The sequence below is a fragment of the Pan paniscus genome, chromosome X, assembly GCF_029289425.2.
Source record: "Pan paniscus chromosome X, NHGRI_mPanPan1-v2.0_pri, whole genome shotgun sequence".
NCBI classification, from domain to species: Eukaryota; Metazoa; Chordata; class Mammalia; order Primates; family Hominidae; genus Pan; species Pan paniscus.
The window spans coordinates 149,077,620-149,094,167 of NC_073272.2; positions in this window are offsets into that span (position 1 = coordinate 149,077,620).

The following is a 16,548-nucleotide window of genomic DNA, read 5'->3' on the forward strand; positions in this document are numbered from 1 at the left end:
CAGTACATTATATGTTTTTTAAAAATAATAGAAATGTTTCTTTATGGAGGTAATGTTTTGTGTGTTGATTTTTTTTTTATTGAACAAGTAATATTAAAAAAATGGTAATGGAACACACATAGTCCCACAACCTTTACACATATACCATTGCATTGTGTAACAGCAGTAGCAGTAGTAGCTAGCATTGATTGTACATTTACTGTGTGCAAGGCACAAGCTAAAAACTTTAGGAGCATTGCTTCCTTTAATTCCCATGACGATTATGTAAGATAGTTATTTTACTATCTCATTTTACGGATGAAGAATTTGCAAGACAAAGATAATAATGGGTATAGTACACACTTATAACCAGAGCATGAAGTCAACTTTGCATTAAGCTTCTTTCACTTAGTACAATGATGTATTTTCCATATTGAATAGACCATTCCAGTATATTCACATATCAGTTTTCTTCTCATTAGACATTTAGATCATCCCATTTTTCACAATTATATTTAACATTGTAGTGATCAATTTCATTTAGTGCTCGTCTTGAATTATTTTTCTTAGGATGGGGTCTCAAAAGTGATCTTCCTCAATCCAAAGGTAAAATCACCTAGCTTTGATAATAACATACTAAAACAAAAAACTTTTTTAAGAAAGCCCACATTTTGTCAGTGTTTATAAAACCAAACCATTCTCTTCATAGGTTTAGATAGTCATACATTTAAAATAATGGTACTGTAATTTTAAAATTATGAAGGTATTTTTATATAATTCAGTCTCATTGCAAAATCACTCCATGGAGACTATCTTCCAGGCAGCTAGGCACTTCAAGAAAACTTCCAGATTTATGAAGGCAAGACGTTTCTGCCTTCTTCTACTGAATTCACCCCCAAACCACAAGACAATGAGAACCAGAATCACAACTCAATTTTGGACAACACCAGAAGACATTTGTAACTCAGAACTCTGTTGTACAAGCAGAGGACAGTGGCAGGAAAAGTCAAACCAAGTGTCTGAAGAAAGGCTCAGGAACCCAAGGCACCAGCTACTGCAGAAGGTGAGCAAGAAGTGCAGGCTGAAAACAAGGGAGTTATGTGAGTCTATGTAAGGGACAGAGTCCCCCAATTTTCAGTCCTATTAGCAAGAAGCAGGACGGCATCCTTCAGAAAAACTGAAAAGAGAGCCTCTGGATATAGAGTCACAAGGCACAGAGTGGGGCATGGTGTACCAGACCAGACCCAGGGGACTGGATGAAGTCTGCATCTTGAATGGAGAGACCTCCAGATGTCTGGTTTTCAACAACAACAAAATTACAAGGCATAGTAAAAGAAAAATAACATAGGTTGGAAAGAATGAGTATCACAAACAGACTCAGCATATGGCAGAGCTGTTTTGTGAAGCTAGAGGCATTGGAGGTTGAACTTTCTTCTGGTTTCCTTTTTTTTTGGTCTGCCCCTGTCATCTTGGGTTTCCCTAGAGACTTCTTAAATGAAGTTTGAGATGCACAGTTGTTTCAAATTGACAATTTTTCATTTATTTTATTTTTTATGGACACATAGTACCCATAGTAGGTGTATGTATTTATGGATTACATGAGATATTTTGATACAGGCATGCAACATGTAATAATCACATCAGGGTAAATGGAATATTCACCACCTCAAGCATTTACCATTTGTGTTATAAATAATCCAATTATACTCTTAGTTATTTTAAAATGTACAATTAAATCATGTTTTACTATAGTCACTGTTGTGCTATCAAATACTAGATCTTATTCTTTCTATTTCTTGTATCCATTAATCATGCTCACTTCCCCCTTCCACCCCCAGCTACCCTTCCCAGCCTCTGGTAACCATCCTGCTACTCTCTGTCTCCATGAGTTCAATTGTTTGTATTTTTACCTCCCACAAATAAGTGAGAACATGCAAAGTCTGTCTTTCTGTACCTGGCTTATTTCACTAAACATAATGTCCTCCAGTTCCATCCATGTTGTAGCAAATGACAGGGTCTCATTAGTTTTTAGGGCTGCATAGTACTCCACTGTGTATATGTGCCACATTTTCTTTTCTTTTTTTTTTTATTATACTTTAAGTTCTGGGGTATACGTGCAGAACGTGCAGGTTTGTTACATAGGTATGCACGTGCCATGGTGGTTTGCTGCACCCATCAACCCGTCATCTACATTAGGAATTTCTCCTAATGCTATCCCTCCCCTAGCCCCCCACCCCCTGACGGGCCCCAGTGTGTGATGTTCCCCTCCCTGTGTCTATGTGTTCTCATCGTTCACCTCCCACTTATGAGTGAGAACATGTGGTGTTTGGTTTCTGTTCTTGTGTTAGTTTGCTGAGAATGATGGTTTCCAGCCTCATCCATGTCCCTGCAAAGGACATGAACTCACCCTTTTTTATGGCTGCATAGTATTCCATAGTGTGTATGTACCACATTTTCTTAATCCAATCTATCATTGATGGACATTTAGGTTGCTTCCAAATCTTATCTATTGTGAATAGTGCTACACTAAACATGGGAGTGCAGATATCTTCTTCAATATAATGATTTCTTCCTTTTGGGTATATACCAACCAATGAGATTGCTGGATCATATGATAGCTCTATTTTTAGTTTTTTGCAGAACCTCCAAACCTTCCCATAGTGGTTGTACTAATTTACATTCCCACCAACAGTGTTCCATTTTCTCCACATCCTCACCAGCATTTGGATAAATGTCATTTTAACTGGCATGAGATGATATCTCATTGTAGTTTTGATTTGTATTTCTCTGATATCAGTGATGTTGGGCACCTTTTCATATACTATTAGCAACTTGTATGTCTTCTTTTGAGAAATATCTATTCAAACTTCAGATCTTTTACTCATTTTGAATTGGATTATTACACTTTTTCCTATAGAATTGTTTGAGCTCCATATATATTCTGGTTATTAATCCCTTATGAGATGAATAGTGTACAAATATATTCTGTGGGTTGTCTCTTTACTTTGTTGATTTTTTTCCTTTGCTGTGAAGAACATTTTTTACTTGATGTGATCCCATTTATCCATTTTTTCTTAGGTTGCCCATGCCTGTGCTTGCAAAGATTACTCAAGAAATCTTTGCCCAGATTGATGTGCTGGAGAGTTTCCCCCAATGTTTTTAGTCTTTTCATAGTTTGAGGTCTTAGATTTAAGTTTTCAATTCATTTTGATTTGATTTTTATATATGGCAAGAAATAGAGGTCTAGTTTCATTTTTCTGCATATGGATATCCAGTTTTCCCAGCAGACATTTATTGAAAAGACTGTTTTCTCCAACGTATCTTCTTGCCACCTTTGTCAAAAATAAGTTGACTGTAGATGTATAGATTTAGTTCTAGGTTTTGTTTTCTGTTACATTCATCTATGTGTCTGTTTTTATGCCAGTGCCATGCTATTTAGGTTACTGTAGCTCTATAGTATAATTTGAAATTGGGTAATGTGATTAATCCAGTTTTGTTCTTTATTAGTAGGATAGCTTTGGCTATTCTGGGTCTTTTGTGATTCTATATAAATTTTAGGATTGTTTTCTATATTTATGTGAAGAATATTATTGGTATGTTGATTGAGATTGCATTTAATCTATAGATAGCTTTGAATAGTATGGACATTTAACAATATTGATTCCTCCAATCCATAAACATAGAATATCTTCCTATTTTTTTGGTGTCCTCTTCAATTCCTTACATCAGTGTTTTATAGTTTTCATTGTAGAAATCTCACTTCTTTGGTTAAATGAATTTCTAGTTATTTTATTTTATTTGTAGCTCTTGTAATCAAGGATTACATTCTTGATTTCTTTTTCAGATTATTTACTGTTGTCATATAAAAATGCTACTAAGTTTTGTATGTTGATTTAGTATCCTGCAACTTTACTGAATTTATCAATTCTAATAGTTTTTTGGTGGAGTCTTTCGATTTTTCCAAATATAAGTTTGTATCATCTGCAAACAAGGATAACTTGACTTCTTTTACAACTTAGATGCCCTTTATTTCTTCTTGTCTGATTGCTCTAGCTAGGACTTCCAGTGATATGCCGAATAACACTGGTGAAAGTGGGCATCCTTGTCATACTGCAGATCTTAGAGGAAAAGCTTTCAGTTTTTCTCCATTTAGTATGATACCAGCTGTGAGTCTGTCGTACGTGGCTTTTATTGTGTTGAGGCGTGTTTCTTCAATACCCAGATTTTTCAGTTTGTTTGTTTGTTTTTTGAGACGGAGTCTTGCTCTGTCGCCAGGCTGGAGTGCAGTGGTGCGATCTTGGCTCACTGCAACCTCCACCTTTTGAGGGGTGTTTTTTTAAATCATGACGGGATGTTGAATTTTGTGAAATGGTTTTTCAGCAGCAGTTGAAATGATTATGTGGTTTTTGTCCTTCATTCTGTTGCTATAATACATTACATTGATTTATTTGTATATGCTAAACTATTTCTTGCACCCCTGGGATAAATCTCACTTGGTCATAATGAATGACCTTTTTAATGTGTTGTTGAATTTGGCTTACTAATATTTTGTTGAGGATTTTTGCATCTATATTCTTCAGTGAGATTTGCCTGTAGTTTTCTTACTTTGGTGTGTCTTTGGTTTGGGTATCAGGGTAATACTGGCTGTAGAATGAGTTTGGAAGTATTCCTTCCTCCCCTACTTTTTGATTTGAAATGGTTTGACCAGGATTGGTACTAGGTCTTCTTTATTATATAAATATATATATTTATGGTTATAAATATGTAAATATGTATATTTATGGTTATAAATATATACATATGTATATTTATGGTTATAAATATATACATATGTATATTTATGGTTATAAATATATACATATGTATATTTATGGTTATAAATATACATATACTTATGGTTATAAATATACATATATTTACATTTATAAATATATATACATATATAAAAGTATATATAAAATATACATATATATTTATAAATATATAAATATATATAAATATATATAATATATATAAATATATATAATATATACAAATATATTTATATATATAATATATATAATATATACAAATATATTTATATATAATATATATAATATATACAAATATATTTATATATAATATATATAATATATATAATATATGTAAATATATTTATATATAATATATAATATATATAATATATGTAAATATATTATATATAATATATATAATATATGTAAATATATTATATATAATATATATAATATATGTAAATATATTTATATATAATATATAATATATAATATATAAATATATTATATATAAATATATATAATATATATAAATATATTTATATATAAATATATATTAATATATAAATATATATTAATATATTTCTATATAAATATATATGAATATATAAATATATATTTATAAATATATATTTATAAATATATAAATCTATAAATATATATTTCTAAATATACAAATTTATAAATCTATAAATATATATTTATAAATCTATAAATCTATAAATATATTTATAAATCTATAAATATATATTTATAAATCTATAAATATATTTATAAATCTATAAATATATATTTATAAATCTATAAATCTATAAATATATTTATAAATCTATAAATCTATAAATATATATTTATAAATCTATAAATCTATAAATATATAAATATATATTTATAAATCTATAAATCTATAAATCTATAAATATATATTTATAAATCTATAAATCTATAAATATATATTTATAAATATATAAATATATAAATATATAAATATATAAATATATATTTATAAATATATATAAATCTATAAATATATATTTATAAATCTATAAATATATATTTATAAATATATGTAAATATATAAATATATATTTATAAATATATATATATTTATAAATATATATAAATATATAAATATATATTTATAAATATATATAAATATATATATATTTATAAATATATATAAATATATATAAATACATAAATATATATTTATAAATATATATATTTATACCTTTATAAATATATAAATATTTATTTATATATAAATATATATTTATATATATATATTTATATATTTATATATATATATAAATATATATTTATAAATATATATAAATATATAAATATATATTTATAAATATAAATGTATAAATATATATTTATAAATATATATAAATATATAAATATATATTTATAAATATATATAAATATATAAATATATAAATATATAAATATATAAATATATATTTATAAATATATAAATATATAAATATATATTTATAAATATATAAATATATATAAATATATAAATATATAAATATATATTTATAAATATATATAAATATATAAATATATATTTATAAATATATATAAATATATATTTATAAATATATATAAATATATATTTATAAATATATATAAATATATATTTATAAATATATATAAATATATCAATATATATTTATAAATACATAAATATATCAATATATATTTATAAATACATAAATATATCAATATATATTTATAAATACATAAATATATCAATATATATTTATAAATACATAAATATATCAATATATAAATATATATTTATAAATGTATATAAATATATCAATATATAAATATATATTTATAAATGTATATAAATATATCAATATATAAATATATATTCATAAATGTATATAAATATATCAATATATAAATATATATTTATAAATGTATATAAATATATCAATATATAAATATATATTTATAAATATATATAAATATATCAATATATAAATATATATTTATAAATATATATAAATATATCAATATATAAACATATATTTATAAATATATATAAATATATCAATATATCAATATATATTTATAAATATATAAATATATAAATATATCAATATATATTTATAAATATATATAAATATATCAATATATATTTATAAATATATATAAATATATCAATATATATTTATAAATATATATAAATATATAAATATATATAAATATATAAATATATATTTATATATATAAATATATATAAATATATAAATATATATTTATAAATATATATAAATATATAAATATATATTTATAAATATATATAAATATATAAATATATATTTATAAATATATATAAATATATACATATATTTATAAATATATATAAATATATACATATATTTATAAATATATATAAATATATACATATATTTATAAATATATATAAATATAGAAATATATATTTATAAATATATATAAATATGGAAATATATATTTATAAATATATAAATATAGAAATGTATATTTATAAATATATATAAATACATAAATATATATTTATAAACATATAAATATATAAATATATATTTATAAATATATATGAATATATAAATATATATTTATAAATATATATGAATATATAAATATATATAAATATATATTTATAAATATATATGAATATATAAATATATATAAATATATATTTATAAATATATATGAATATATAAATATATATAAATATAAATATATATATAAATATATAAATATGTATTTATAAATATATATAAATATATATAATATATCTAAATATATATTTATAAATATATATTATATATAAATATATATTTATAAATATATAAAAATATATAAATATATTTATATATAATACATATTTATAAATATATATATTTATAAATATATATTATATATAAATACATTTATATATAATATATATAAATATATATTTATATATATTTATATATATATTATATATAATATATATTTATATATATATATTTATATATATTATATATATATTTATAAATATATAAATATATATGATATATAATATATATTTATAAATATATAAATATATATGATATATAATATATATTTATAAATATATATATTTATATATAATATATATATTTTTATATTTATAAATATATAAATATGTATAAATATATAAATATATAAAAATATATATAAATAAATATATAAATATATAAATATATATTTATATATAATATATATTTATAAATATACATTATATATAGATATATATTTATAAATATATATATTTAAATAGATATAAATATATATATTTATAATATATAGATATATATTTATAAATATATTTGTATATTATAATTATAACATATTTATATATTAATATATATATTAATATATATATTATGTATATATATGTATTTAGAGACGGAGTTTTGCCCTTTGTTGCCGAGGCTGGAGTGCAGTCGTGGGATCTTGGCTCACTGCAACCTCTGCCTCTCAGTTTCAAGCGATTCTCCGGCCTTAGCCTCCTGAGGAGCTGGGACTACAGGCCTGCGCCACCACACCTGGCTAATTTTTGTATTTTAATAGAGATGGAGTTTTGCCATGTTGGCCAGGCGAGTTTCAAACTCCTGCTAGGTCTCCTTTAAATGTTTGGTAGAATTCAGCAATGAAGCCAGTGGGTTCTGGGCTATTTTTACTGGGAGACATTTTAGGTAATTAGCTGAGGTCGTATTTTCCTGGATGATCTTGATGCTCATTGATGTTTGCCTGTGTTTAGACATCGAAGAGTTAGGTATTGTATTCTTCACAGTCTCGGCTTATTTATACCCCTCCTTCTTGGGAAGGCTTTCCAGGTATTTAGAATGACTTGGGTGTTGTAATCTAAGCTGTTTCTGCATTAGGGGCCACCCCAAGCACAGTAATGCTGTGGTTCTTGCAGACTCATAGAGGTACCACACCTAGGTGGTTTTGGATAAGATCTGCAAGAATTCATTGGATTACCAAGCAGAGACTTGTTCTCTTCCTTTCTGTCAAACAAACAGAGTCTCTCTCTATCTGCTGAGCTGCCTAGGGCTGGGGTTGAGGTGACACAAGCACCCATGTGGCTGTTTTAGGCCGGAACTGAAGTTAGCACAGCACAGAGTCTTGCTCAAGGCCCACTGTAATCACTACCTGGCTACCACCTAAGTTCACTCAAGGCCCCAGGGCTCTACAATCAGCAGGTGGTGAAGCCGACCAGGCTTGCATCCTTCCCATTAGGGTAGTGAGCTCCCCCAGGCCCCAGGCTGGTCCATTAATGCCGTCCAGGACCTAGGGGCTAGAGTAAAAAACCTCAGAAGTCTGCCTTGCATTCTCCTCTGCTGTGGATGAACTGGCCGTCAAACCATGAGATACAGTCCTACCTGATCTCTCCCTTTTCCATAGGCAGAGGAGCCTCATCTCATGGCCACCACTTCTATAGGCCCATGGGAGTACTGACAGGCTACCATTGATGTTCACTTAGGCCCAGTGGCTCTTTAGTCAGCTTGTGGTGAATTCTGCCATGTCTGGAACGTACCCTTCAGGGCAGTGGCTCCACCTCTGGCCCAGGGCAGGCCCCAAAATGCCATCCAAGTGCCACGACCTGGAACTAGGGACCCAAAGAGCATGCTTGCTACTCTACCCCACTGTGGCTGAGCTGGTACCTAAGGTGCAAGTGAAAGTCCCCTTTTCCCTTTGCTTTCCTCAAGCATAAGGAGTCTCTTACCATAACTCCCACAGTTGGCAATGTTCTGGGTGTCACCTGAAGCCAGCATGTCTCAGAGTCTCATGTAAGGCCCATGGCATACTACCTGGGAATCACTGCTGGTTATTCAGAGCCAAAGGGATCTTTGGTTAGCAGCTGATAGATTCTGCCTGAACTGGATACTTCCCTTCAAGGCAGCAGATTCCCTTCTGGCACAGGTTGTGCCTAGAAATGTCATCCAGGACCTAGGGCCTAGAAGGGGCCACTATTGAACAATGACAAGCCAGGAAATAACAAGTATTGGCAGGGATGTAGAGATACTGGAACTTTTGTGTTGTTGGAATGTAAAATGATATAACTGTTGTGAAAAACAATATGTGATTTCTTACAAAATATAAAATAGAATTACCATATGAGTCAGCAATTTCACTTCTGAGTATATACCCAGGATTACTGAAAGAACACTCTGAAGGAGATATTTGTATATCCATATTTATGGCAGCCATATTCACAATAGCTAAAATGTAGATGCAACCCATGTGTCCATTGATTAAAAAATGAATTTAAAAATGTGATATATATGTATGTATATGCACAATTCTCAAACTGCAGGGTATATATATGTATACACACACACACACACACACACGGTGATATTATTTCGCCTTAAAAGGGTAGGTAACTGTGGCATAGAATACAACACGCATGACCCTTGAGGACATTAGGCTAAATGAAAAAAGTCAGTCACAAAAAAGTACTGTATGATTCCACTTACATGAGGTACTTAGAGTGGTCAAATTCATAAGGACAGAAAGTAGAAAGGTAGTTGCCAGAGGTTGTGGGTAAGAGGGAATGGGGAAGTAATACTTAACAGGTAGAGTGTTTCAGTTTTGCCGGAGGAAAACAGTTCCTGAGATGAATGGTGGTGATTATGAATGTACTTATTACCACTGAACTGTATACTTAAAATTGTTAGGAGGATAAATTTTGTGTGTATTTTACCACAATAAAAATGTTTTATTAGAAAAATAAAATAAAATAATTCATTGTAACAAAAATGAAGAATGTCTTATTTAACTCCTCAGTAGATAGGACATGGCTGAGGAAACAAGGAAAAAGCCTGAAGAAATGAAAGCAGAAACTTTCAAAACTGGAATTCAAAGTGAAAAAAGGAAGGAAAAAGATGGAACAGAATATTCAAGAAATGTGGGACAACTACACATGGTGTAACTGTGCATAATTGGAATACCAGAAGAACAAGAAAAGGAGAAAGGAACGAAATAAATACTTGCAGTGGTAAAGGGTATAATTTCCCCCAAATAAATGACAGACATGAAAACACATATTCAGGAATCTCAAAACATCAAGCAAGATAAATGCTGAAAGTATATATCTATGCATATCATATTCCAACTGTAGAAAACCAAAGGAAAAAAACATGAAAGAAGCTGTCAGAAAAAAACTAGTGTGAGAGGAATCCCTTCTGTTATTTTCCTCTCTCTATTCTCCTGCCACTTGGCTACCTAGCCAGACCCTTTCAAGGGAAATGCACAGCTGTGTGAGGAGATGAAAGATCCATGTTTTAGCTAGAGGATCAGAGGGAGTCACCTGGGACCAAGTGAGCATGGAGGAGATCACTAAGAATAGCAAATGTAAGAAAAGGAACACACTAAATTGAGTAGAATTTCCCGGTCTCAACCTAAGGTGCCATGTAGAAATTTTTATATTTACCAAGGACTGGAGAAATGATTTAGGGATAGATCATCATTCAGCTCTCAGCCTTGGCCCAGGGTGACTCACAAACACTATGGATAGAAATATCATGGTACCAACAACATCTGAATATGCATTTTTTAAAGCACACATGGAAAACTCACCAAGGTAGATCATTTCCTCAGTCATAGAACAAACAACAACTTTTTAAAAATTCAAATCACCAAAAGTACATTCTTTGAACTTTATGGCATCAAATTAGAAAACAACCAATAGCATAAGTACAACAGAAAATTCTCAAACTGCAGGATAATTACACAACAAAATCTTCAACAATCCAAGGGTCAAACATAGTCTCAAGGAAATTAAAAAATCCATAGAACTAAATTAAAATGGAAAAGTAACATATCACAACTTGTAGGTTGCAGCTAAAACAGTTTTTTTAAGCCTTTGATTTATGGTGATGGTATAAAATTACATAATAGAAATCAATAAATTATAAACAAAAACCCATAGTAATGTAAAATAAAAACATGTTTATGAAGACCAAAGTGCCCCAGGTTAACTAAATATTAGTCAAGATTAAATGATCAGATAGACTTTATGATTCATGAACCATTTTTAAGAAAGCAATTTTTATGAAAAATGTAGAGAAACTGAAAAAATCATAAACTACAATTTAAATTTATGAAGTATAAATAAACAAAATGTTTAAATTATTTGAGAACTACCAAAACACCTCCTGAGCCCTCCATAGATGACCTCAGAGCACACTCAGAACTGGCTCTTTTGCTTCTCAGAGCATTTTCAGAGTCACCTTTTCCATGTGCCTGTGTACCACAACTGCCTAAGTAGCTTTTTTAAAAACATGCATTTCCACATCTAACTTTTTTTTCTTGTATTATACTTTAAGTTCTAGGGTACATGTGCACAACATGTAGGTTTGATACATAGGTATACATGTGCCATGTTGGTTTGCTGCACCTATCAACTTGTCATTTACATTAGGTATTTCTCCTAATGCTATCCCTCCCCTAGCCCCCTACCCCGCAAAAGGCCCCGGTATGTGATGTTCCCCGCCCTGTGTCCAAGTGATTTCATTGTTCAATTCCCACCTATGAGTGAGAACATGCAGTGTTTGGTTTTCTGTCCTTGTGGTAGTTTGCTGAGAATGATGGTTTCCAGCTTCATCCATGTCCCTGCAAAGGACATGAACTCATCCTTTTTTATGGCTGGTTGCAGCTAAAACAGTTTTTAAAGAGAAAACTATACCACATAATACTTATATTAAGATAAACAAAGATCTCAAATAAATAATCCAGGCTTGTACCTTAACAGAAAAAGAAGTAAACAGATTTATCCAAAGCAAGCAGAAAGAAAGAAAACAGGAAACAGAAATCATTGACACTGAAATCAGAAAAGAGATAGAAAAAATCTGGGAAACCAGAACCTGGTTTTTTGAAAGGACCAAGACAATGGATGGAACTCAAGTCAGCCAGACAAAGAGAGAAGACACAAGTTATTAAGGTTATGATGGAAACAGGAAATATCATGACAGAAACTGCAGACATGAGGATAAAAATTAAATACTAAGAACAAATCTATGCAGAAAAATTCAAGAACTGAGATGAAACTTAAGATGAAATGAAATTCCCCCCAAACTCAAAATATCAGAACTCACCTTAGGTGAAATGGATAACCTGAATAGTATCCTAGCTATTAAAGTAATTGATTTCATAGTAAAAATCTTTCTGAGAAAGAAATCTGTAGATCCAGATAGGTTCACTGGAGATTTCTTACAAATATTTAAAGAAAAAGCAACACTAATTTTTATACCCTCTTTCATAAAATAGATGAAAAATGAATGTTTCCAGAATCATCAGGTTAACATCATCGTAATATCACCAGGCTGACAGTATAAGCAAACAAACTAGGAAATACAAAGAAATGAACATACTCGAGGCCAATATGCTTCATAAACATCGATGCAAAAATCTCAAAGAAAATATTAGCAAGTAGAATTCAGCCATATCTAAACAGTGAGTTTTATCTGGGGAATGCAAGTTTTGTTCAATATTTGATAATTTATCAGTGCCATCCACCATATAAATAGACTATAAAATTTATGATAATCTTAATTGAAGCAGAAAACAGCATTTGAGGAAGTACAATATAATCGTAATAAAAACTCTGAGAAAGCTAGAAGTTTAAAGGAACCTATTCAGCAATGCAGTGGGATTCTTATCAGTGGAATAAATCAAGAAAAATAGGAGGCATTCAGAATGGAATGGATTATATAACATTGTAGCCTCACAAGACATGACTGTCTATGAAGAAAATCCCAAGGAAACTGCACAAGAACTCCTAGAACTAATAAGTGAGTGCAAGCAAGGTCGCAAGATAGATATAATGGCACTAAAAATGGAAAGTTGCTCTTGCGTTTCCTCAGGCTCACTGATTGTGTCCTTGGCTCTGTCCAGTCTACTGATGAACCCATGAAAGGTATTCTTCATTTCTGTTACCTTGTTTTTATTTTTAGCATTTCCTTTTGACTCTTTCTTAATGAGTTTCCATCTTTCTGCTAATATTACTTATTTGTTCTTGCATATTATCCACTGTTTCCTTAGAGCACACAGCATATTCCTCATGGTTTTAAATTCCTGGTCAGATCATTCCAAAATCTTTACCATATCTGAGCCTGTTTCTGATGCCTGCTCTGTATCTTCACACTATGGTTGTGTGTGGTTTTTTTTTTTTTTTTTTTTTTGGTCTATTATTATACTTTGAAATTTTTTGTTACAAACTTGACATGATGTAGTGGGTGAAAAGAATGGAGTTAAATAGGCCTTTAGTGTGAGGTTTACCTTCATCTGGCTGTGTTTACTGTTTGCTGTAGCTGTAGGTGTCAGAGGCTAAACCTCCCTGTGATGTCCTTCATTTTTCCTCCTTGGTTGTGTTTGGTTTTCTTTGGGAACCTGTTCAGTATGGTCTAGCATGCACAGTTCTTTCAGTTTTTTTCCCCCAGTTGACGTGGTAGTAAGCTGTGGAGAGAGGAGAAACTGTCTATCCTTCTATGATAGAAGGCTTGAGTCAGTATGCCCTGAGCTGTAGCTTTCACTAGTGCTTCTCAGTTTTGTTTTCTTTTCCCCTTAGAGATACAAGAAGGCTGGAGAGTGTTGTAATTGGATATTTCCCTTACTCTGGGTGGATTCGAGTCTGAAAAAACTCAATAGGTTAAACTGTAGAAAAAGAGTTTCTCTTGAGATCAGGTCTAGTTAAGAAGAACAGAACCCTCTGGGCATATTTGCAAATGACTGCTTTCCACTCCCCCTACAGGAAGTAGGTAGGGATTTGTCTCTGGTCTTTACTGGGACAACCCGATAGGGCTCCTGGAGATAAAACTCCCAAAAATGTGTTAGCCCCATTAAGATTACGCCCCCAGGAGTTGTTAGCTATCAAATTTACCTATGCTGAGCCTCCAGCCATTCATCTTGTGCAGAGGAGGTTTGCCTATCCTAGTACTTGTTCCTGGGTATTTAGCTCCTGGTCTCCAGGGTTGTGACTGTATCTGTATGTCTCTTGAACTTTGGGGCAGCAGTTTGCCCTATGGTCTCAGTTCTCTGAGGGATCAAAGAAAAGTTGTTTTTCAATTTATTCAGCTTTTCTCTTGTTTGTGTCAATAACAGAGAGACTTCAAGCTCCTTACATGCCCAACTGAAAACAAGAATGGACAATAAAGATGGAAAAAAACATTTAGAAAAATATCAGTTTTAAGAGAATTAAAAAATGAAATGCTTTGTTACATATCTAACAAAATATGTACATTATCGGGACGTTGAAACTACAAAATGCTGATGAAAAAAATTTCAAAGAAGGCCCAAATAATAAATGGACATACTGTGTTCATGGACTAGAAGACTCAGTGAAGATGTATCATCTATACAAAAGTGATCTATAGGTTCAGACAAACTGTGGTCAAAGCAGCAGCAGGATTTTTTTCTAGATGTAGACAAGCTGATTTAACAAGTGTGTGGAAATGCAGTGGAGCTGGAATAGGTAAAACAATTTTGAAAACACAGAATAATAGGGAAATCATACTACCCAATTTTAAAATCTGATGTAAGCCTATGGTAATCAAGACAGTATGGAATTGGCTAATGGATACACACAGACGCATTTATATAAATATGGAATAGAATGCAGAGTCCTTCAATAGACCCACACAAATTAGCCAAAAGAGTTTTTAGAAAGGAGTGAAGGCAATTCATTAGAAAAATGTTAGTGTTTTCAGGCTGGGTGCGGTGGCTCACGCCTGTAATCCCAGCACTTTGGGAGGCCGAGGCAGGTGGATCACTTGAAGTCAGGAGTTTGAGACCAGCCTGGCCAATATGGTGAAACCCTGTCTCTACTAAATATACAAAAATTATGCAGGCATGTTGGCTCACACCTATAGTCCCAGCTACTTGGGAGGCTGAGGCAGGATAATTACTTGAACCCGGGAGGCGGAGGTTACAGTGAGCTGAGACTGAGCCACTGAACTCCAGCCTGAGCGACAGAGCAAGGCTCCATCTCAAAAAAGAAAAAGTTAGCATTTTCAATCAGTTGTATTGGAACAATTGAACATCCAACTATTTAAAAAAAAAAAACTTTCACCAAAACCTCACACATTATACAAAAATTAACTCAAAGTTGATCATAAATCTAAATGTTATGTGTAAATACTTTAAAACCTTTAAGGAAAACATGGGAGGAAATATTAATGGTCTGAAGTTAGGCAAAGAGGTCTTAAACATGACACTAATAGCATAATTCATAAAGGAAAATATGATAAATTGGGCCTCCTCATAATTAAAACTTTTGCGCTGTGAAAAACTCTGATGAGAGCATGTAAAGTCAACCAAGAGATTGGACAAATATTTGCAAATCATATGGTCTTTTATGAAGATTATATAAAGAGTCCTAATACCTCAAAAATTAGAAAATACGTGTCACAAGACAAATTACACTATATTTAGCTCAATTATCTAATTGGCTTTTATTTGTGATTCTAGAATGTGCAACTGCTAATTCTATCAAATAGAGTGGGTGTTCTGATGAGCTAAGCAGAAGAGGTTGACTTTATATGCAGGAAAGGGCTGAAGAAAAGTAGAAACAAGGGACAAAAAGTTGACTGGTCATTTTGAAGTTGATTTCCTTATATGATAAAAGTGGAGAAAACTTTCTTTCCATGCCTGCTCGAGCACACTGGGCTCTTTGTCATTGGATGCTGTGACTCTCCTGTTTCTTTTTAATTTTTGGAAAACTGAACCATTTCAAAGTTCA